The sequence below is a fragment of the Microtus pennsylvanicus genome, chromosome 20 (assembly GCF_037038515.1).
Source record: "Microtus pennsylvanicus isolate mMicPen1 chromosome 20, mMicPen1.hap1, whole genome shotgun sequence".
Classification (NCBI taxonomy): domain Eukaryota; kingdom Metazoa; phylum Chordata; class Mammalia; order Rodentia; family Cricetidae; genus Microtus; species Microtus pennsylvanicus.
Genome location: NC_134598.1, coordinates 19232791 through 19258309, shown reverse-complemented (window position 1 = coordinate 19258309; position 25519 = coordinate 19232791). Strand labels below are relative to the sequence as shown.

At 38.1% G+C, this 25519-nt stretch overlaps 1 protein-coding gene and 1 pseudogene across 3 annotated transcripts in view; both read right to left on the bottom strand.

The window, feature by feature from the left end:
• Positions 1–25519, bottom strand: part of Syt1 (synaptotagmin 1) — a 492018-nt gene that overhangs the window by 193083 nt on the left and 273416 nt on the right. The gene's annotated exons all lie outside the window — the stretch shown is intronic.
• LOC142838848 (lys-63-specific deubiquitinase BRCC36 pseudogene) lies at positions 3814–4665 on the bottom strand (annotated as a pseudogene).

Sequence of the window (25519 nt, the reverse complement as noted above, 5' to 3'; positions counted from 1 at the left end):
TCTCTTGCCTCAGCCATTGCCTGTTGCAACGCATTTCAGTTCTTCCTTCAGAACACGATATAGAAAAGCATTCTTTACTGAACTGTGGCAAACCCAGGTAAGGCTCCCAGGGAATATGATCACACTCGCTCTGAAAGAATTTGGAAAAAATAAGGAACTGCTGTCAACATTTTCACTTCAATTCTTTCCTTGCCTGAGGTTCCCAGAGCAGTAAGTGAGACCGAGCCGCGTATCAAACTGTCCCCCACAAATCTGCAGGTGCTTCAATGTCAGCCTCAAGGGACATCTTCTCTGCGATTCAGATGAATAAATTGTCTTGGGAGATGAGAGAGGCAAGCAGGGCTCTGTTACTGTGGGCGGGGCTGGTTTCTGGTGGCAGATACCATAAAGGCATTAGATAACAAGGTGGGAGAAGTGTTGGAAAACATCCATATGAGTTTCCACACAACATATGAAGAGAAATTAAAGTCTTATTTCAAAAGTGTCATTTCTAGGTTTACTTACAAGCTGCCCTAGTGTGTCTAAAGCACCAATATTTGCTTCCCTTTTCCCATCTTTTTTTTTTATCTTAACTTTGCTTTCTGTAAAGAAAGATACACCTGACTCTAGACTGTGTAGGTGGTGAGACACAATCAAGACACATATTCCAGTGTTAGACCATCAGTAGCACCTTCTGAACCCTTTTCACAGGCTCTCATCATGGGAAATGCCTATCTAATAGCATATGGTCATAGTGGTAGCAAAGCAGATTTAAGGAGGGATGAGGATCTTATGCCACACAGGTCTGAGGCCAATGAACAACAGTTAAACAAACAAATCTTTTGTCATGCACAAAGCAATATTCTAACTGTACTGCACAAGTATTACCATAATCTTTACAATAACCTGTGAAATAGGATGGTCTATTATTTCTATGCTCCTTCTTTATTTTAGAATTTATATATGTATGTATTTATTTGTGTGCATGTATATGTGTGTGCATGATGTGGGAAGTCACATATGCCATAGTATATGTACATGAACGTCAAAGGACAATTTGTCGTTTGATCATATGAGTCCCAGGGATTAAACTCAGGATTTCAGGTTTGGAGGCAAGCACCTTTAACCCATTGAACAATCTTTTAAAATTGCTTTTAATTGAAAATAGATTTTTTTTATACAATATAGTCTGACTGCAGTATTACAGTTTCCCTTCTCAACGTCCTTCCAGATTCTTCCCACTTTCCTACCCACCCAAGTCCACACCCTTTTTTGTCTCCCTCATTAGACTATAAACATGCATCTAAAATAATAATTGATGAATGAAAAGTAGTCAGGCCAATTAAAAATCTTATCTAAGGGCTGGAGAGATGGCTTAGTGGTTAAGAGCATTGCCTGTTCTTCCAAAGGTCCTGAGTTCAATTCCCAGCAATCACATGGTGGTTTACAACCATCTGTAATGAGGTCTGGTGCCCTCTTCTGGCATATACAGACACAATATATTGTATACCTAATAAATAAATAAATATTTAAAAAAAATCTTATCTAAGCATGTAAGTTAGGAAATGCTCTGAAGTAACCAGAGCATACACAAAAGAAGGAACACACATACACTTTGCTGAGCAAGGATTCCAACACCGATGTCTCGCCCAGAGCTGCTAGAATGATTGCTGTGCTCTCCCACAACACCAGCAGCACGGTTTGATTCTTTCAGATCCCTTTGCGGTTCAATACCAAAGATCCTCAGAGGGTAACACTACACTTACAGTTCCCTGAGCATCTGCATGGTGGGATCCAGAAAGCAACCCAAGAAATAAAACTGACTGTGTGGCTTGCTTATTTCCAGATCAATTTATATATTTTGTTACTAAGTTCATATTTTTGTCCCTAACTATTGCATGTGGTCGACTGTTATCTGACAATATTGAGTGATCATGGGGCTCCTGTTACACAGCTTAGAAAGAATATTGAGTGACAGACTGAACACTCAACAGAATGCATTCTTTTACGATATATATTTTCTCACTTATGTGTGTCTGAGGTGGGAATTTTCTTAGGGTTTTATGGCATCTCACTTTCGCTCTCTGCCAGGATAAACTGCTGCTTGCCTGGGTTTGCTTGAGACGGCTGTTAATCTCAGCAATGGCCCATGCCACCAATCATTTTGGGGGAACCTAAGCAAAGGTAATGAATCCTGCTTGCTGCCTGAAGCCTTCCTGTGTCTCAGCATGCACCAGAAACACTAGCAGAATGAGAGTCAAGTCCTTTGAACGATTTTGGAGGCAATATTAACCGAAATGCTCTATTCTAGGACTCTTTTTGGTAAATATATTTTCATTTTACAATAATTATAAACAGCAGAAATTATAAAACCAGGATAAAAAATTCCACACGTCCTTTATTCAGTTTCTCCTAGTTGTACGATCTACAACTCTATAACTTCCGAACCAACATCATGATAATGATATAATATTTACTACCACTGGACTTTACACAAATTTTTGTTTGTGTTTACAAGTCAATGAAACATTAGCCTGGGAATAGTTTTATGTGCTGAGCACTAGAAACAAGACCCAAAACTATTTCATCAGCCTAAATGAACTCTTATCCCATAATGTCATAGTAATACATATCCTATAGACTGGAAATCATTAACCCATTCATTGCTCCCTTTCATAGTTCCAACATTTTAAAAATGCTATAAAATGCAACTGTACAGCAAGTTACCTTTTGATATTACCTTTCTTTCATTTACTATAATATATTTCAAGGCTCGTCTAAGTGGGATATCTGTAGCTGGTTTCTTTATACTACAGAATGGTAGTCCATGGTAGGAATGGTTTGTTCAACTACTTACCTACTTGGGCTGTCTCTTATTTGAGGCTATCTCAGATGAAGACACCGTGAAACATTTTGTTAAAGTTTTTGTGTGCCCAGGCAGTGCAACCTCTGGGCCATATGTTGCATACATTTAACTTTAGGAAGAATTTCCAAATTCTTCTAGGGAGCAGCTTTATTTTACATCCTTGTCATTAGTGTATGAGAAATATAGTTTGCATCCTTAATAGTATCTGGTATTTTCACTATTATCTCTTTAGCAATCCTGTTAAGTATATGTCATACTACACTGAAGTTTTAATTTGCATTCCTCAATGACTTATGAAGTTCAACACATTTTCATAACAATACCTGCCATCTATATATTGTGAAAATGTATATCTCTCTTCATTTCCTTCTGGGATTATTTTTGAATTTTGATCATATTTTATTGTTCCATATTTACCAGATATCAGATACTAAAAGGGTTTCAAATAATTTATCTTCTTATTCTTTTTTCTTTATAAAATAAAGTTTAATATTGGTGAAGTCTAATATATCTTTTGTTTTCTTCTGGATTGTCCTTTTTGGCTGAAATTTAAAAACATCTCCTGAAGATTTTTCTCATATGATATTTTTCTAAAAGATTTTCTATCTTACATTAAATCCAAGAAGCATTTTTGAGGGACTATTATTTTGTTGGCCTGTATAAGTTCAATTTGCCAAAATGACTGCCTTTCCTTCCCTGAACCATCTTTGTACTTTGTCAAACTTAGTCAGCCTTATAATCATGGGTTTATTTCTGCATTTTTCTTTTCTGTTCCTTTGATTTATATGTCTAGTCTTCCATGAATACCATTGTATCTTCATTATTGCAACTTTATAAGAAGTCTTGAAGTTATATAATGTGAGTCCTCCAACTTTCTCTTCTTTGAAATTAATTTAGCTTATAAATTATTGTATTATAAATTATTGTATGCCAAGTATTTTCATCTACTCATTTTTTGTCCTTCTGCTTTATTCTAGGGAAGACAGCGGTTCCATAAGACCTTCCTTTTCTTGTTCCAACTCCTGTAGATGCTGCCTGGTTTTGCTCTAGTATGTTCTCCATCCATTGCAGTAGGGGCTCACAGGCTTCGAACATTTGACTGCATAAATGCTTGGTGAATACCAAGCCGTTATGGATCTTAGTTAATGAGTCCAGATGTGTAAGTCTGTGAATCCTCCTATAGGCACAAGCTTCTTCCTGATGCGGGATCTTCGGCAGTCTGCCGACTTGAAGCACACTTTCCCAATGGTGATATGAGGCACAAAATAGGGATTGGGATTTCAATTCTCTCGTATTCTGAGCTCCTTGGGTCTTGAATGGATTGAAAGCAAGTGCAGTACCGGACCAGTCTTTGTGGTTTTGTTTCCTATGAAACAAGCAAAAATCAGTCCTATGATGCCTTGGTCCATCATGTGGTACGTGGCTTGTGTATGGACATCAATATGAGAAGGCCAAACAGTGACATGAGGTTGGGGATGATACCAGCCAACCTGTTTCTTCAGCTCACCTTTCGATTGAGGCTGCAGACAGTTGTTCTGGAGAAATTTCTACTCAGTCCTCTGTCTTGTCAGTATGTTGCAAGATAATGACAGAATGGATGCGAACAATTCTGGTGGTGTCCATCTTTTTCTGCAACTGTGCGCATTTCACTCCCACTGTATGTGAATTTGGAGTCTCTCTGCACATCATTATTCAAGTTCCCCATACATAGACCCATCAACTCCTTTCTTCTCTGTGCTCACAGCATGGTTGAGACAAACTGGGAAACCGTCAGACTCGTGATGAACCACCTGCATCTTCTGCAGCATCCCAACCACCATCTTGCTTGGTTCCACTCAAGCAGGCCTTGGGCCCACTGCAGCTTGCCCAATCAGGGGCTTAGAGGCAGTCTACCAAGATGCCTTGTGGGGCTCCACAGGGGTGGAGCCTGGGGCATAGGGGAGGGGCAAGGTCCCACAGGGGGCGGGGCCTAGAGCAGAGGTAGAGCATACCTAATATCACTTGGGAGATGCTGTTTTTTTCCCCTTTTATCATGTTTACAAGATTGCCTCAAAGATTAGGGGAGTGGGAGGGTGGAGATGGAGGAAGGGCGGATATAGGAGCAGGGAAGAAGATATCTACATTAAGGGAGCCATTTTAGGGTTGGCAAGAGACTTGGATCTAGAGGGGATCCCAGGTGTCCCCTGGGATGTCCCCAGCTAGGTCCTTGGGCAGCAGAGCAGAGGGTGCCTGAACTGGCCTTTCCCCACTAACACACTGATGATTATCTTGAATATCACCATAGAATCTTCATCCAGCTACAGATGGAGATAGAGACAGAGACCCTCATCAGAGCAACGGTCTGAGCTCCCAAGGTCCAGTTGAACGGCAGAAGGAGGGAGAAGATGAGCAAGGAAGTCTGGACTGCGGGGGGTTGGTCCACCCACTGAGACAGTGTGCCTGTTCTCATGGGAGCTCACCAAACCCAGCTGGACTTGAACTGAATGAGCATGTAATCAAACCGGACTCTGTGCATGTGGCTGACAATGGGGGCTGATTGAGAAGCCATTGATAAAGGCACTGGGACTTGTGTCTACTGCGTGTACTGGCTTTTTGGGGCCCTAGTCTATTTGGATGCAAAGCTTCCTAGGCTTGGATGTAGTGGGGAGTTCCTTGGACTTCCCTGCCCTCTCCTAAGGAGGGAGGGGGGAGGAGAGTGAGTGGGGGAGTGGGAGGGGAATGGGAGGAGGGGAGAAAGTATAAATTTTTTAATGGAAATGGATAAATAAATAAAATGTCTAATGAAATCTGCAACATAAAATTCAATGCTATGACTTTATATCGGCATAATTTATTTTGTAATTATTTCTGGTGAGGGAATATAAAATGATAGTGAACTTTATAATTAATGGTTTCTTAGAGTCAAAAACCATGAGATGAAAAGTAAATGTTATTTTTCAATATTATAAAATGATAAGCTTCATAAAAATTTGAACAAGCTTAGTATCTCATTCTTTCAGTTATGTTTAGTAATTTTAAACAGTATAAATTTTATAGGAATTAGGTAAAAATAAAAATTCTATTCATTGCTACATTAGTTTTTCTCTCAGATTAATATAATAGGGGCTGAAATAATAAACCAAAAGTAAGTCAAAACCAAAACATTCAACTATTACATAATGACAAAATAAAATCAAGAAATCTTTTATAAACCTGGAAATTCCCCTATGGTAAGGACACAAATCTCTGAAAACATGGAACATTAGAGTTGTTCCTAAAAGCATTTGACAATGAATTCATAAAATTAACATTGCTAATTTTGCATCCACTTCTATTTTAAGAAAATATTTTATTACTGAAGCTTCAAAAACCACCCTTGTTTTTAAATTGCCAGTCCGCACTGGAAAACACTTATGCTTTTAATGAGTCTCCAAAGACTTCAGCTTGAAGGACAAGGTTGTGGTCAGGAAGGGAAAACAAAATAGCTTTTCAAATGCACTGGAAAGACTTCAAGTATATTGTTTAGTGTCATAAAAATGGCAAAGTTCTAGCTTTCCCTTTTCCCTCCTTCCTTCCCCCTCTCCCTTTTTTAGCTCTCCCTTTTTTTCCTCTTTCCTTCCTTATATTTGATAGGGAAGATGAACATGAAAACCCAGCAGGAAATAAAAGCAATATAGATTGGATGGTTTTTCTAAATTTGTGTTTGCCCCATTGTTGGTGATAGCCATGATTTTATTTTATCTTTTCTGTTGTTCACTATTTCATTTGGAGTTGACATCATCTGTGGATCAATTTTTATATGCTCCAAAGTCCAATATTAATTGAAGCGCCTCTTTCACTTTTGTATAGTAAGATAAAATTAGACGCTTTGGCAGTTTTTGAAGAAACACAGGTTAGTTGGTTGAAGCCAACTGGCTCTCAAAACGCTTTCTATAGAAACCACAGACAAATGATTTGGAATTCCCATTTTCCCTTGCTTTGTTGAAGCACCGCTCTGAGCTCTCGCTGTTTCTGAACTGCAGGCACTCGAGAGAGAGTCTAAGCTGGTAGCACAAAGCCCTCTTTTATCAAACTGCTCAAACTGTCATTGTTTTGCCACACAGTGAAGCAAAGCTTGAACATCGATCCGCAGCTCCAATTGTGGTAAACCCAATGGTTGGGAAAATGCTCCAATCTTTCAGCTCGGAATAGCATAGTAATAAAAAAAAAGAATACAATACTTACTAAAATGTAATATTCAGGTATTTTACTAGTTTCACAGCTAGTAAGTGGCAGAGCTAAGGTTTTCACTAAACTAGGCTTGTTCCACTGCCCATGAAATTTTTTTATTAGTTAAGTAAACAAATGTTGGAGTGGCTAAATGGTGTGCCTACATGTGCCCAGATCGATACAAAGTGTTCTGAATAATCCTCACCCTGTTTTAAATGAAGAGAAATTGTAATGAATATCTCTCAGACTTGCTGAGAAAGAAAAGCTCAGAGTCAGAGTTATTGGCTGGAGAAATTATTGTGGGAGACTGTACTGAGAAAAACACATCGCTTAGAAAATTACTGAGAGGGCCACAAAGAAACCACAAAGTTCAGCACTGTTTGTGTCCGTATTCGAAACATCTCAGCTATAAAGCATGGAAGGTATCAATTTTGCTTACTTCTTCCCAAATTTGACCTTTATTTATTATGTTAGTGGATTTTTGTGAATATAAAACCCAAACAAGGAGTATCCATAATCTACAGAATAACACATCCCTTCCCTACAATGTAAAACAAACGCATTGTTTTGTTGTTTCTGGATAGCTGTGGTCCTAGGGAGATAACCTCACCACATCTCATAGGGAAATCTTAGTTTATGTATCAGTCATACTAACTGCTTCATTTTCCCAGTAGTTGCTCTGAGACCACGGGAGACAGATTATGTTGTGATATAAGAAGAAGTGTGTTGGGTTCCTTCTGAGAACTTTTTTCCCCCTTACTTTAATAATGAAGGTACCCACAGAAATCAACACCTTTCTTCTTTGCTTGTTGGTCCTGTGGTTGCTCTGGGACCTGGAACTGTTGTGAATACGAGAGAAGCGGGTGAAGGAGAACTGATCCTTTATGAATGGCAGAGTTGAAGGTTGGTAGCAACCGTGACCTTAACAGTGATGCTGAGTCTCATCACTAACCACTTCTTGTCTTGGGACATGCAGAAGAAGGCAGTACACTTTCTGTAAGACAGTTTATATGCCACGATCTGTTGCTTGCAGCCAGGAGGCAGTACTTATAAACAAGCTACAAGCTGATTTCACAATAACAATGCAAACATCTACTTTTTTTTGTAGGCTTATTTTATGCTATGTTTGGGTAATTTGATCTCCTCTTGATGCTTGTTATTTGTTTGTAGCTCTGACCCTTAGCTTCAGATTCTCAACAGATTTAAGGGACAGTTACCTTATTTATTATTTAGAAACTGTTCCATACGTTTAGATTATAAACCAAAGTGTGATGCCCTGCAACCCATCCACATGTTAGCTAGATAAGAACTGAGTTGATGTGAAATATAAGAAAATCTGTTTGTGACTTATTTCTTTTAATTGAAATGCTGTAAAGGGTTTAGAGAAAGATCCAGTTTGGCATATAATATTTGACTTTAATGGCCTACCTTTTAACATGCTCATCATTAGTGAAAATGTTTAATATGGCAATGTACAGCTAGTTATACTTTGCTGGGAATAATTTAGAAGCCAACCAGGGAGTTAAATGGGGAGAAAAACTTTGTAACATCAGATATCTATCTGTGATTACTAGGGGAGTAGCTGATTAATGGAATCAAATTGAAGACCCAGACATAAATCTATACACCAATAGACAGCTGATTTTTGATAATGAAGCTAGAAATACACACTGAAAAAAGCTTCATCCACAAATAGTACTGGACAAACTAGACGGCGGTACGTAGAACATCCAAATCGATCCATACTTATCACTCTACACTAAAGTCTACTCCAAAAAGATCAATGACCTCAACATAAAGCCAGATCCATTTAACTTGATTGAAGAGAAAACCAGAATAACCTTGAACTCACTGGCCCCGGGAAAAAGACTTTCTGAACCAAACACCTTTAGCACAGACACTTAGATCAACAATTAATAAAGGTGACCCTATGAAACGGAGTAACCTCCGCACACCAAGAACACCTTCACTCAGACAGAGCAGCATCCTTCAGAATGGGAAAAGATTTTTACCGATTATACATGGGACAGAGGGCTAATTTCTAAAAGCTATAAAGAACTCAAAAAGCCAGATATCAAGAAAAAAAATAGCCCAATTTAAAAACTGAGGTACAGAGGAAGCTCAAATTGGCTGAGAAATACTTAAATGTACAACATTCTTAGTCACCAAGGAAATGCCAATCAAATCTACTTTGAAATTTTATCTAACACTCATCAGGGTGGCTAAGATCAATAAAACTCGTGCCAGCTCATGGTGGTGAGTCTGTGGAGGAAGATGAGTTAGCGCTTATCCATTGCTGATGGGAGTGCAAACTTTTACAGATGCTGTCATAATCAGCGTGACAGTTTCTTTGGAAAATGGGAATTCATCCAGCTATACTACTTTTGGACATACACCCAAAGGATGCTTGATCCTACCACAGAGACTTTCTCATACATGTTCATTGCGGCTCTAGTCATAGTAGTGAGAAACTAGAAAGAAGCTAGATGTCTCACAGCTGATTAACAGATAAAGAAAAGGTGGTATATTTTCACAATGGAGTATCACTCAGTCATTAAAAAAATGATATTATAAAATTCACAGGTAAATGGATGGAACTAGAAAAAAAATCATCATGGGTGTGGTAACCTATACCTAGAAAGGTAAATATGGCTTGTATTTGCTGATGTGTGGGTATCAGTCTGCAGGCTGTTCTTAAGAGTAGTTTGTTCCCCCAATAAAATTCCTTTGGTTAAACTACTCTTAAGAATAGGCTGCAGGCCCAGCAGTAGGTGGCCAACAGAAAAGGAACTCAGTAGTACCTTTAGAAGTTTCTTATTTCATAAAGTCTTATTAGGGCATTTTTTTCTTATTTTTTTAAAATATTCTATCCTATTTTTAAAATTAATTTTTATTTTATTTCTGTATTTTTATTTATATTGTCCTGTATTTTACACTACAGTTTTTTGTGTGTATATATTATGGCTTTGAGTTTGTTGTTTTTGTGGGATTCCTAAGTGTGCGAACGAGTGGGTCTCTGCATCTATTCTATTTCTTATGTCTTTTCTTGGACTCCTTTCTTTCTGTTTGCTTTGTCCTATTTGGATGTTTTAGCTTTTATTTTATTATAATCCCTTAGAAGCCCGTTTCTCTTCTAATAGAGACAGAAAGAGGTGGATCTGGATGGGAGGAAGTGGGACAGACCTAGGAGGAGCTGAGGGAGGGGAAACCGTAACCAGGATATATTATGTAAGAAACAAAGTCTATTTTCAACAAAAGGAAAAAATGAGCAGATTTCTCATAAAATAACATCAGCATCGTACATTGAAGCAATACTTTGAAGAAACATTAACTGATAACAGATTTTGGTTTCTAAACTTGTGCTTTCTTAAGGACAATAACGGTCCCTATATGGGGCACTCAACAAGCAGACTAAGAATGTGTCACGGTGTGTATTGAGATTGTCAAAGGAAAGAAGGAGATAAGAATGGTTCCTGTTGAGTCTTTGGCCCACCTACTCTTCAGCGTGACAATCGTGGAGCCTGGCTTGCAGATAAGAGCACCATGGAGAGCTAAGGCGGCTTTTCATCTCCCGTTTAGTAAACACAGGCACTGGGATTTTATTAATATGACGTTATTCTGTAGGTGGCTTGCTCATCTCTTTAGGCAATTTCCCCATACTTATTTATCAACAAATGGATGTTAGGAGCAACATGTGAAAACTAAAAGCGGATTTAAAGCACTAAGGGTGACAAACATCTTTGCATGATAAATTGGAAAACTTATAAACAGACTAAGATGTGACATTGCTTCAGCTCTCAGTATCCACAAATAGGCATCATCTTTATGGAACAAAAGCAACAGATACAGGGAGGCTCTGTGGCACTTTTCATCAGAAGACCAAGGTTGCTGATTTCTCAAACCTCAAGTTTATGCCTCCAGTCAGGTGACAGACTGTGATGTGTACGTGGCATTATCTCCATATATCAAGAAAACATTCATATTTAGCCAGATATTTTTCTTCCATGCCTCTAATGTGCAACTGTTTTTATTCAGAATAGGTAACACATGTAGCTGAACCTAAATTAATAGCCAACTGGCTAAGGAGACATTTCTGAGTGAGGATATACCATTACAAATTCATACCTTAATATCAGAGTGTAGATAAATGAACATTTTTATTATGGTAAAAATATGCTGATAGCATGAATAAAATATGAGTGTTGACTAATCAGCTAAAAGTCACGCTGTATTTTAGGAGGTGAAGTATGAATGAATTAAGAGGTATGACTCAGTGTAAGTTCTACTTGTTTACCAGGGACATGGTTCATAGAAACTACTCAGTAGCTTTTGCAATCAATGACAAAAATCAAGAAAGATGATTAAAAAAGGAATAAAAACTTTGATGAAGTTTTGTGCTTTAAAAGAAGAGAGAAGAAATTGCTAGTGAGGCGCTAATAATGCAACTGCACTAAAATGACAGAATCAGACTACACGAGTTAAAAGTTAAATAAGGCCTGATACCATGCTTTGGTTAGTAACAGCTTCATGATCAAGACTGATGACCTGAATTCGACCCCTGGGACTCACAGTTCACATGATCAAATGAGGAAATCAACTCCCAAAGTTGTTCTTTGACATCATCTTCACCAATGATGAACATAGTTCTCATCAATGATTCGTCTGTCTGTCTGCCTGCCTCTCTCTCTCTCTCTCTCTCTCTCTCTCTCTCTCTCTCTCTCTCTCTCTCACACACACACACACACACACACACACACTTATACTCTCAAACTTAATTAATAAATGTTAAACCAAAAAAGCCTAAAAGGTAACCTCATACTAGAATTTTCATGCTAAACATTATTATAAAGTTCAAAAAGTAAAAAGTTCACATTCCTAAAAGAAGAAAAGTTCAAAATGAGATGACAGAATTGGGGTTTAAAAAATACAGTAAGCTTGGTTAAAGAGAGAGGGGACTCTTCTTAAGGGATGTGGTGGAGTTAAGAGCTGCCTACCAAGCACACAGGGCATTAGCATGATCAATTTTAGAGGACTCTGTCATGATGCTATCTCTCCTTGGCTTAGAGATGGGTGGGTATCATGTCTATGCTGAACCGGTGTTTCTACCTTTACTGAAAAGAAAGAAAATAATATCACCATAGGTCAGTAATGATTGCACTGGTGCAACACGAGCAATCAATGCTTGGTTCCTTTAGGTGACATATGTGTGAGGAACACCCTTCCTTCTAGATAAGTCAACAGGTAGCAGCAATGGCCTCTGTGCGCTAGGAGGAGGACTGTGTGAGGAGGAGACTTCTTGAACGAGTTTACCTTCTGGCAGGGGCTATATCTAATTCTCTCCATACTCTTCTGAGATAAGAGTGCTCTACTATGTTTCTCTTTGGGTCCTCCTGTCTGGGCCCTACTCCCTTCCCATCCATTCAGAGATTCTCATAGTGACCCCGAGTACCTCTCTTGAAACTGGAGCCAGCTGTTTATAGATAAAGGGACACTTCCTTGTTAATGTATCACTGTGCAACACTGGCTCTCCAAGAGGACATCCTTGGACAGTTTGTGAGCATCAAGGGCCAAGAGGAAAAAAGGAGCCTTCTCTCTGGAGTAGGTTTCTTACAAGGAGTTCTGTTCTGCTGTTTCCCCAAATCTACTAATGTCATCAATGATTAGAAAATGTCTTCTGTGTTTAACAAACATCTCAGAATTTCTGATTTATTAAAGTATTTCCATGGAGCCCAGAGTTCATGTCCTTTGCCCTTTTCCATATTTTTCCTTTGAAAGCTGAAAAAAAATCAATAAGCACTTCTAGTTAACATGCTCCAAGTAATAGAAGTTCCATTTATCCTAAGGAGAATATTTCATTTTCTTTTCTCCAATACATAAAATGCCCCATTCGCTTTATAATGGGAAAGAAGAAAGATCTGGACTTTTATGTATTATTATTACATTTGAAGAATTATAGTAGGTAACGATTTTCTACCTAAGTAACAATTTTGTCTGCCAGCAACCTTAATTTTGCAACACTTAGCACCTCTCAGTCTATACCAGAAAATGGCAGGCGCTTGAAGTTACTGACGAAATCCAGGTCTCTGCATAGACCCAATTTTGCCTTACTCTTTTGTGCAAGACTAAATGATACAAACTTAGGTAAATTGCACATTAATCTTGATTTATATTCTGATGTTGGACAGGTTTCAGTACATTTCTGCGTTTTACAGGTGAGATCAGATCACTCTCAGTTCTCAGGAGAATTGGTATTTAAAGAGGTAAGAGGACATTTTAATAAGGAGACTGGAGGTGTGCTTTAAAGCTACACTGGGCATAATGTCTACAAGATTCTGGGCGTACATCATTACTGACTCTCTTATGTCACAAAATGCTGATGATGGCGAGAGAGAAGGCAGCTGGCAGAGAGGAAATGGCTATAGAGACTCCAGGAACTTGTAGCTGCAAAATCATGCCGCTATTCATTGCGACTAAAGAGTCCAGGCAACATTTTTGCTGAAGGTGTTAGAGAGAAAACTGCGCAAAGCAGCTGACTGAGAGGGTAGCGTGGAGAACTCCATCATCAGAGACTGCACACGCAGTTGTGAATGATGAAACATTCTGAGATGAGAACATGAAAACATGCCTGAGAGATAAATTCAGTGTGGCATTCGAGTGCATTGAAGGAGCTTAGACAGCCACACGATTCTCTCATGCTCTTGAGACGCTTCTTTTGGCCATGTTGGCTAAAGATTAAAACCACTTCCTCAATGCAGGAAGACTAGATACCAATAGTATAGCACAATATAAACTGATATCAGAAAATACTTTCCCAAAGTTCACTCGGCTTTTCCTTCCTCCGGGGGTCATTCTCCATGATGTTTTGATATTTTCTGTATCACATATATAATTTAAACTAAGTCATTTATAAACAATCAGTGGCAAGAAAAAGACTAATATCCTCAAACCTAAGTATTTCTTTATGAATAAGAATGAAAGAAAAACTGTACCGATATCCACACAACCATTTTGTCATTTCGAACATCTTGTTTTGAAAGCTTTTTCTCCCCTACATCTCTAATTCCCAGGTACTTATAACCATAGTCATTTGCCCTACTGCCTAAAAGAAGGGCAACAAAAAAAAAACCTCATAAAATTAATGTTCAACTTGATTTAGGCATGAAATTCTAATACCGTCCAGCTATAACTCCCGCTGCTTCAAAATAATTTTTGTGTAATTCTACAAATAAAGGAGCCATTTATATCAATAAAATACTTGTTTTCAGTGTATTGCATAAAATCAATTTATATTCAAAGACTTGGCGACTGCCAAGGAAACGTATTTTAGAGAGCTTAGAAACAAAAGTACCATAGAGATTAACTGTGAAACATTTTGCTCTATGAAGAACAATAAGACGGAAATTAGAATATTAACAAAACAGCAAAGCTACGTTGACAGGTTCACTTTGGTTGCTGTGGGTCACTTCTGAATTAACAATTCTCTGCAACTGATGTTTTTTTTTCTCGTGGTGCTGATTTACTTATTCATTAACTAAATGGATTAGTAAAATTAATTAAAATGGAAGTAGATATAAGCATTAAAATAGCAAAGATAAGGAGCTGAGAATATCAATTTGCTTTTCTTCCAACTTAATTCCTAGAATGTAATTACAAAACGGAATTTGGTAACAAATTTTGACATGATTTGATTGTTAGAAAAATTGGCATGAGATAAATTTATTCCTATTCTGAAGATAACATTTAGAAGTAATTTTCTATGCTTTACTTGTTTTTTTTTTCTCTTAAAAAAAAAAGAACCCAAAACCTATTAACTCTGTGGGAATGGGATTTCAATAACTCTAGATAATTCTTCTTAAAACATGTTTGGGTTTTAATTATTAAAAACAAGCATACCACCACAATCACCACCTACTCCACAAGTCTACGGCAATATCCTGTTGAGTCCTTTATTGAACTCTATACAAACTGACACACAACATGGAACTGATTAGAACCTTACATCCTGGGAGAGGCAGTTTTTTTTTAAAAAAATTTATTTATTTTATATGCATTGCTGCTTTTGCCTTCATATAGGTCTGTGGGAGGGTATTGGATCCCGTGGAACTGGAGTCACAGTTGGGAGCTGCCATGTGGGTGCTGGGAACTGAACCCTGGTCCTCTGGAAGAGCAGTCAGTGCTCTGAACTGCTGAGCCATCTCTCCAGCCCCAGGAGAGGCAGTTTTGACCAGTCAGTCTAAGGCTAGCCTCTAGGCACAAACTGTTCTGGAAGTAATGATTTTAAATTCCCTTCTATATCTATATTTTGCTTTAATAGAAACAATTTGTATTAAATTAATAAATAGATTCCTTTGTCCATCTCTTAACTAAAGAATCATTCACCACTAGTATTCATTTATCCCTGCTTCCTGTCTCAGGCTCTGAACTAGGGGACCTTGTGACTTTGGCCAAGATCAGATCATCACACTAGCCTCAGCACCGGAGACATCCTGCATCTCTGTCTGGATTTCCTCTGTCTCCTAAATTTTACATTTTAATCGTTATAACAACCCTGACATCTAAAGACTTCTGTGAACCAAACGTCCTGTCAAGCTGTACTACTACATGGTGACTCTTGCTTTACCAGGACAGGTTCATCAGTCTCTTTGATCTTGGAATACTTTCACATATGATATTTACTCTATGAAACACGGAACGCCAAAGAAGGTATAGGATTGCGATGTTTCGTTGCTCCTGTTTTCAAGGGGCATCGCAGAATTTCTTCCTTGAATGTAATTTATCACATTTAGCTTTTCAGCCACGCCACGTCAGAGATAAGAATCTGCAGCCTTCCAAAACCATGAACACAGCTTGACTAGCTTTGACAGCCTATTAATGAATTGCTGCCAGACTCTAATTGTTATCGCATTAACACGGCCCACCTGCGGAAGAACGAGGCAACTGGCTTCTGTCTTTGCTTGAATATAAATTTATTTCTTTAGGTTTCATCCCTGATCTCGAACGTTCTTTTTGTTTTCCAGGCAATTTCATCTGCAATCTCAAGAACATTGTCAGAACTGGAACTAATTGTTCCCCTAATTGATCGTCTCTCTTCCCTCTTGTTGTGTGTATGGGACAACAGGAGGGAAACTATCAATCAATCATGGCACAATTAGTTCTCATCCGAGGCTCTGCCCTCCTAGTGGAAAGGGGACATGTCCTCCCTGAAGCTTAAAGGCTCACGTTTTTCTCCTCAGCAGGGATCCCTAATGGAAAAGTACAAGGTTTACATTGAGTTTTTTTCCACTTGTAATTTATATTTAATTCTAAATTAGGGTTCATTAAGTTTGAGAGGAGTACCCAAGCATTAGAGGTCCAGAAAGCCTTGCTACATTGTGTCTTAGCCATTAGCTGTTAGGTTCTTAGGAAGCTTCCATATGACCTGAGAGAAGACTCTGGTTTTATAATTGTATTTTATTCACCCAACAAGCTACACACTGAAGTTGTATACTATTAGTTGAATGAACGATCAAATGAACAGAATCCACAGTCTTACACCCACACCCCCACCCACACACCCACCCACAAATGCAAGCAGTTTTAAATTACTTATGCCATTGGCAGCAATTCTTCATAGAGACACAGCGTTAGCGTAAGACCTAAAGCTTTAACTTTGTCTTTTATAGTTTTGTTAAAAAGAGGAAACGATTTTGCATTGGGTATTTCATATATTCTCATTGCTGTTAACAATAAGCATTCTCCCTTTCCTTTTTATTTCAGTCTGAGACCCAGCCCCAGATTATGGAGTGGTGCTGCCTACATTCAACGTGGGTTTTCCTCCTCAGTTAAATCCTTCCAGAAACAACCTAATAGACACCCCCAGGGGTATCCCCTAAGTGAATGACAAGGAAGATTAACCATCAAAAGTAAGTAGTTTGATTTTTATACTTTTCATCTTAGTTTTCCCCAAGTAGACGGCACCAGCTCCCGGGGTGTAATGGTTTATGCTCTGAACTCTGAATCCAGCGATCCTAGTTCGTATCTCGGTGGAACCTGCTCCTTGAGGAAGAGACCTGGTCAGTCATCCTCATCAATTCAGACCATGAAACCCAATATAAGTGGACTCCCATACACGCTTCAGCATTACTGGGGGCGTGTTTCACTTCAGACTGCAAATAAAGGTAGATCACTTGTCAGCATGGTGAATGTGGCATGTTTGTATCTATTAGACTTACATCATTAAGGTTTGCTTTATCTGATTGGATATATATATATATATATATATATATATCTGAGGATAACTTGCACTTATTTTCTTATGAGCAACACAATTCATATGTTTCTTAAACTCTGCAGTGTTTTCCTCCACCAGCCTAGCTAGCTTCTTTGTAGTTGTTTCCATTCCTTGTTCTTTTTCTCTCTCTGAGCTTATTTGCATTCTCTCTCTCTCTCTCTCTCCCTCTCTCTCTCCCGCTAATTCTCTTTCCTTTTGACTTACAAGACTGTGGAAGGTATAACTTCCAGTTAAAAAAAAAAAAAACCAACTGCTTGTCTGAGTATGCCGTTGGACCGAACATAATATTATCATACTTAAAAAACTAAATATAGCTATTTTTCAATTTTTGATTAAGTGAAAAATGAATGAAATCTTAGGCTTCTGAACAGCGATCGCCAATTATAGGAAACATTTAGAGAGTTAAGAATGGAATGACAGAGACAGAAAACTGTCTTTTAAAGGCTTTAACCTTTTTCCTAATCCAGACAGGTAAGCTGCCCATAAACCCACACAAGAAAGCATCTGTATCGAATATAACACAGAATGGGCAAAGCTAAGACCTTGCAATACCGAGCAGACCTCATTATACAGTCTGACATGCCCTCACAATTACAAGGGATAGCAGAAAGTATGCAAAATGGGCTTAGTTAACAATACGGGGTTTTCTCATTTATTTGTGTTTTAATCAGGGCTTGCAGGTTAACAGAAGTTATGTATTAAAGTTTATCCAAGTAGCTTATTGAAATGCCAATTCTGTATCTATCTGACTGGCATTAAATCCACCCAGGCAAGAGTTTACTGACAACTTGACCTCAGCATTTAAAGTGTTCACAGCAGCTGAGAATTGGTTTGGGCAGCTTTGGGCATCAAAGCCACTCAATAAGGTAGATATGTTATGCCCACTACTACATAAATATGAAAAAAGTAACAGATTAATAACTGTTGTTGGATAAATGATATGCAGGCATATAGAAATCTTTTAATAGTGGCATACCCTTCACTTTCAGTAACTGATTTTTAAAAGTAGGTGTTTCGGTGTGTCTGTATATTGTTAGGAATATATACATGGGTATATACACAAACTGAGGACCCTGGGCTAGCTGTGTAACATGCTAGAAATGTACTTTCTCGAGCTTCACTCTAGAACTTGTGAGAGCCGAGGCTGTGACTGACCTTAGGAAATCAGCAAGTAGACCCAGAGTGATGCTGGGGCAAGTTGGAAGGAGAAACTGGGGGACAGATATGATTATATTTTATTGTTCACATGTGTATATGAAATTATAAAAGAATAAAAATTACAATGAAATGAGAAGTCATCTAGGTTTTTCTACCAGTGATTATTCCTGATAGCCTCTGCGATAGTTGCCTAATTCAACATAGATAATACAACCACTCATGAAAGACAACCAGTAACAACTATGTGTTTTCTTATACTGTAAAATACCTCAAAGCTGTTATTCTGTGCATATTTCAAACGAAGAATTTTTTGAAATGGAGTATTTCCCATAATATGCTAGATTTACCAAGAAACATGAAAAAAATCAACCCCAATCTAATGAGAATCGTATCCATACGATGTGCACTATCAGGGTTGGCGAGATGGCTCGGGGATTAAGGGTGTTTGCTTCTCTGGTAGAGGACCAGAGTTCAGTTCCTGGCATCCATGCTAGGTGGCTCACAACTGTGTAACTCCAGTTCCAAGGGAATCCACCACCTGTTTCTGTCCCCTCCCCCGGGCATCTGTGCACACGTGGCATCCATCCCTCTCATACACATATAGGTAATTAAATATTAAAAATATAAAAGGTAGAATGTTAGTAAAATTTATTTTGCATGTTCAATCTACACAAGATACTGCTTTCTAAATTAAGTCTTAAAAACCTTTTGTCTTAATGAGCAGGACACTGCAATGAATTCTTAACCACAAGTACCCCTGCATGTTTTTCTCCAATTAAATAATTCATCATACTAAGAAGAGCATAAATCACCCCAGGCCTGCCTTGCAAAACCTTTAACCAAACTTTGGGCACCACAGGATGCTTCCACATTCATGTCCATTGCCTCCTCCATGTCTGAGTTAACTTAGGCAGGATTAATTTGTTTTTCTTACTAATCTCTCATCCCACTGCTGAGCTACCATTCGCACACGTTTTCTTATTTGTGAAGGCTTGGCAGAGACGTACATCTCACTCGTTTAGGATTAGGCCCTTGCATCTTTCATCCATTGGGTGTAGCACATCTCTAGCCAAAATCATGTTTAGAAATTGGTTCTTGATCTTATTTCATTTTCCTACATGTACCTCAGACTTGCTGCAATGTTCCCTGGAATATTTGCGGTCACTGAGGAATCATTTGGGGTCAGGTCACTTGAGTCATCTGTTGACCATGGTGCTGTGTAGAATGCCATGCGGTACCTCTGTCCAGGGACTAGCCTTTGTTATGATAGGGTCTCTCTGTTAGAGAGTTCACAGTTTTGAAGGCAGCCCTTGTTTCTAGAGATAATTTATCGGAAAAGAAAGAAGGAAAATGCAATCCTGATTTCTTTGCTTATACTAGTTAGTGGCTTTTAAATTTGATGGCATGATAACTTTTTTAATTAAAATGTTTTCCCTTTTATTAAAAATAGATTTGTTTCTCATATAATATTTCATGATTGTAGTCTCCCCTCTCTCTATTTCTTTCCACCTCCCCTCCAATCCAATTGCATTTCCTTTCTGACTCTCATTAGAAAAGAGCAGGCTTCTAAGAAATAACAAAACATAACAAAATAAAATATAAGATGAAGCAAAAACTCTCACACTGAAGTTGCACAAAGCAAACCAACAGAAAAAAATAAAGTAGCCAAGAGAAAGCACGAAAATCAGAGACCCACTCATCCATGCACTCAGACGTCCCATAAAAATACTGAAGTGAAAATTATTTTCTCTACATAGAGAAACTGGTGCACACTTGTGTAAGCTCTATGCTTGTTTTAATGTCAGTTCATTAATATGAGCTTTGGTGATTCAGAGGACCTTGTTTTCCTAATGTCCTCCATCCCCTATGACTTTTACACTCCTTTTACCTCCTCTTCTGCAGGGTTCCCTGAGCTCTGAGGAGAGGGATTTAATGGGACATCACCCTATTTAGAGATGTGTGTTCTAAGCTCTTGTCTGTGCCAAACAAGAAACTCTCATACACTGGAACTGGTAATGAAGGCACTTTTATGAGCAGTGACAGCCATCATGGCAAGACAGAATGATGCTACAAAATGTTTCATTTACAATTGCAGTCAGCTTGGCGACTATGGGCGATGTTCATAATTCGGGTTTGCTGTACCTTGCAATGGCAGTCATCATCGTGGTAGAACTCAAGTTGTGGTTATTTAGGTTTGTGTTTGTTGTTTATTCACAGTAGATCAGCAAGGCCCTCACAGAGTCTGTGAGGACTAAAGGAAGATATATATATATATATAATTATAAATATATCATTATATATATATGTATATATGTGTGATGTTTGGGGGACACAATAATATCCTCAGATGTGCAGAGAAAGTTTGTTGAAATAATTTCAAACCAGAAAATATTATAAAATTCTTAAATAATCTCAGTTCTAGTAAAATGTAACTGTATTATTTATCTTTAACATAACATAACATAACGTAGTTACTTGAGTAGCAAACAAAACATGAGATGTCCCATTGCAATTACAAATAAGTCTAATAGGAGAGATCATCATTGTATGGCACTTCCTCCCCTCCACTCCTAAGGCTTCCTGTATATTGTATGAAAATCCACTACTTTATGAAGAATTTCACATGTGTGCTATTGAGTAACATATATTTTTATATATGTTCTTGATACGTAAAGATTAGTAAGGAAAGTGTTACGGTTCAGGTGGACAGTCCATATTTTCATTATTGAATTTTGGTAGAAGAATAGTGGTATATGACAAGAGGCCCTATAAATATTTTTTTAAAACAATAATAACAGTGGAAAGAGTAAATAAATACTAGGACACTTGAAAATAGAGCCAAGTGTTTAGAGGGATACATTCAGTACAGATGCCTAGCCAAAAATAAGTGTTATAAAAATGCTTCAACTCTTGGTTTCTTCTGCTTCAAGACTCGCATTTTAACTATATTATTGGTAAAGGACAAGAAATAAAACTTTCCCTTTACTTTTTGTGAGAACCTGGAGCCCACATGCAAACGTGTGCTAAACACACAGATATAAAATAAATGTAGATACTTAAGAACCTAATAAAATATTCCAGAGAATATAAAAAAGAATCAGCACTCATAATTAGGGGACATAGGCACATCTTTGTAGACAGAAATATCGAAGAGATGGCAAAAGAATGACCGTGGGATACAAAGGAGCGACGAGAAGGAAAATGATCAATCGCTATAAAAATTTGTCCTGTAAACAAGTAATGAAAAGGTGGACTATAAAAGCCCGTCCACTCATATCAGTGAGGACTATAGGCAAGAGAAATAGAAACTGCTCTCCAAACAAAGGGCAGGGAGTCTAACATGGTAGAAGTTCTTTTATTGAGAGTGGAATATTAATAAAGAGAGTAAAGACTAATGAGCTGCTACATTCTGGTGATAACACGAGGACAAAAATGTGTCAATTTCAAAGGTCTTAATTTTCACCAGCTATAGGAAGTGATGGAACCAAAGTTCTGGATTCTTAAATTTGAAAACATGTGTGTTTATGTGTGTTTATGTGTGTGTGTGTGTGTGTGTGTGTGCATGTTGGTGTGGTTCCTTCTATGGTGCCCTTTCTTTTCCTTACTAATTGTTTCTTTATTTAGGTAAATTTCTGGATAAATCTAAATGAACTTCTCTACAAATTTAATCTCTCCAATGTAATTTTTCTTGGAGAGACAAGGGGTGTAGTTACTTGTGATTTTGAAACTCCTTGCATTTATGAATGTTAAGGAATATATATGCTAAAATCGGTTCATGAAAAATGTGGAAAATGAGCTGATATAATACATATACCAATTGTAAAATTCAATTTTTAAAAAAGATGGTTAGGTTGATTTTTATTTACAGTTAGTTCTTCATGGGCAGAAGTTCCTAGAATGGATGTCATCGAACCACAGGAGAGAGTGAAGTAAGCAACTAAGCCTGCATATATTTGTATGCTGTTTATCTCTAGCTCTGTTCTACTTACCTCATTTTATAATTACTTAAAGTAGTTTACTCATGAGAAATGAAGGAACAATTGTATCTACTGCACTATCTTATGGAAAGGATTAAATGAGGCCTAAAATGAAAATGTTCATGTTTCCCAAATAATAAGCACTTGATAAATACAAGTCATTTTAATAATTAAGAAATTAGACTCTTTATATTTTTGTTATGGTATTGTTAAATGTTTCTGTGAGGGTTTCAATGTAACTCTAAGGGTCAAATAATAGCTAAAGCCTCATCAAAAGCAAGCTAAATGCTTACCTCAATTTTTATGCATTTCATAGTAAGCAATGCAGTAACTTCTATGCCACAGGTGAGAAAAACCTAACACTAAACACCTTATGTAACACCATATAATCAGGATAGAGGGGCAATCAAGTTTTAAGCTGAAACTTGCTTTTATAATATATATTCATTGTATCTGGTACTATGTTGTGTAAGGGCATGTTTTATACAAATATATATATATATTTTATACAAATATATATATATTGCATACTGATCAGATTTCTCCCAAGCCCCATCTCTTTTCCTTTCTAAACTTTTCCTTGTTCCATTAGTCCTTTTTTCCCCCTATACAGTTTCACTTCTCCTTCCAAGTCACATACACAATCGCAATTTTATGTACTGACATAAAATCTAGGAAGCTCAAATCAGAGAGTATATTTGTCTTTCTGAGATTAGCTTAATTTGCTTAATATGATTATCATCAGTTGAATCTCTTTTTCTGTGAAGGACATAACCTCTTCTTTTTTCCCCTTTGTTTTTTTTGAGACAGTATTTCTCTGTGTATCAGCCCTGGCTATCCTGTACCTTGCTCTGTAAACCAGGCTGGCCTTGAACTCAGAGATCCACCTGACTCTGCCTCCTGAATGCTGGGATTCAAGGTGTGTGCCACCACTGCTGGGAGAGGACATTATTTTTTTTTTGACTGAAAAAAAACCCACATAGATACACATGAACACATACACAATCACATTTTCTTTATCCATTCCTTTGTGGTTGGACATCTAGGTTGAAGGTTCTATAGTCTAGCTCTTATCAACAGTGCTGAAGAAACGCTGATGCAATGCATATCTCTGAGATGTGCACTCGGGGGCCCTTTGGGTAAATACACAGGAGTGATAGAACTAGCTTGTATGGAAGATCCATTTTGTTTGATTTTTGAGAAACCCCCATACTGATTTTCAGAGTGGCTGGACTACTTGCTCCCTCCTGCCCCCAGTCTCTGTGTCGTTCCTCACTTAGATCCTTGCCCACATTTGCTGTTACTTATTTTTTTTTTAATTGAGAAAAGGAAAAAAACAAGTTTGCGCCTCCTCCCAGCCTCCCATTTCCCTCCCCCTCCTCCCACCCTTCTCTCCCTCCTCCCACCCTTCTCCCCCTCCCTCTCCAGTCCAAAGAGCAGTCAGGGTTCCCTGCCCTGTGGAAAGTCCAAGGTTTTCCCTCCTCCGTCCATATCTAGGAAGGTGAACATCCAAACTGGCTAGGCTCCCACAAAGCCAGCACATAAAGTAGGATCAAAACCCCGTGCCATTGTCCTTGGCTTCTCATCAGCCCTCATTTTTCACCATGTTCAGAGAGTCCGGTTTTATCCCATGCTTTTTCAGTCACAGTCCAGCTGGCCTTGGTGAGCTCCCAATAGATCAGCCCCACTGTCTCAGTGGGTGGGTGTGGAGGTAACCCAGACCCAAAGAGATGAACATGGGATGTACTCACTCATAATTGGTTTCTAGCCATAAATAAGGGTCAAGGAGTCTACAATTGGTGAACCTAAAGAAGCTAAGTAAGAAGGTGAACCCAAGGAAAAACATATTGTTACTTATTTTTTAATGAACTGAAATTCTGCCTGGGGTGCGCCTGAGCTTGAATGCCATTTTCTTTTCTTTAATGGCCAGTGTGGCGGAAGACTTTTTCGTATGTTTGTCGGCCACATGTACGTCACCCTCTGCACACTGTTTTCTTCATTAGCCCATTCTAAGACTGAATTATTTGACTTCTTGTTTACTTGGGATTTTAGCTCTTTGCATGTTCTAGATATTAATCCTATACCAGAAATCACTGAAGATCCAGCTGGAGCCTCTTTTCTTCCCTCAAGGAAGGAAAATCGCGTTCAGAAAGGCACAGTTGCTCCCCAAAGTCAGGAAGCTCAACAGTAGGTTCATTCTCTTCTTACTTAGCTTTTAGTTCATCAGCTCTGCTAAAAACTAAACTGTGGAAGTCAGTGTGCGATGGAACAACTCAAACTTAGAGTCACCTTTAGAAGTCACAGATCTGTTTTTTTTAATGAATTGGTGATTTAACACTCACACCTGTAGTTTTCCTAAGAATAACCGTGCAGGTGGCACTTACACCCCATCCCCATGCATCTTCCCAGACTTGAAATACTTGCAGTGACATCTCTTAGACATCTGTTCCACATTTGGTGGATCTTCTTGAAGATTTGCGATTTGAATTCATTTGGTTTGACTATCTCTCTTTAGTTTTTTTAGGAAAAAATTCTTAAAGGATGTCAAACAAACAAACAAAAAAATACCAAGACCCTTTCCTCATACTAGAAAGATAGGACAAAGAACGTTAGCTACAAAGTCACACTGTGGCTATAACCCTGGAACTTAAAGGCTAAGGGGTACAAAGAAAAAGTAAGGCTTAACCCTTGGGCTTTGAGGAACCCTTGCAAAAGAATTTTCAAAGCACATGCCTCCCCTGCTCCATTAGGATGCGACAGGGATAAAGACAGTAAGCCAAAGTGAAAACTCTCTTAGTCTTGAGAAAAGGGTTCAAAATCCAAATTACACCCTTTCTTGGCCTTAAAAGATCAATTTGCCATGACCATTTTCAGATAGGATGGAATTACTTCTAAATCGGAGATATGAATTCCGAAATCCAATCAAAACTCTTGCACTCAGATGTTCCAGATACATTTTTTATAAGTTCCAAATCCATTTTTCATAAGGTCTAAGAATGAAAAAAAATCTGCCATTTGTAGAATGTCTCCATTCTAAAAATATATTCTGGTATGCGGGGCTTTTCACCTGCTATATAAAAA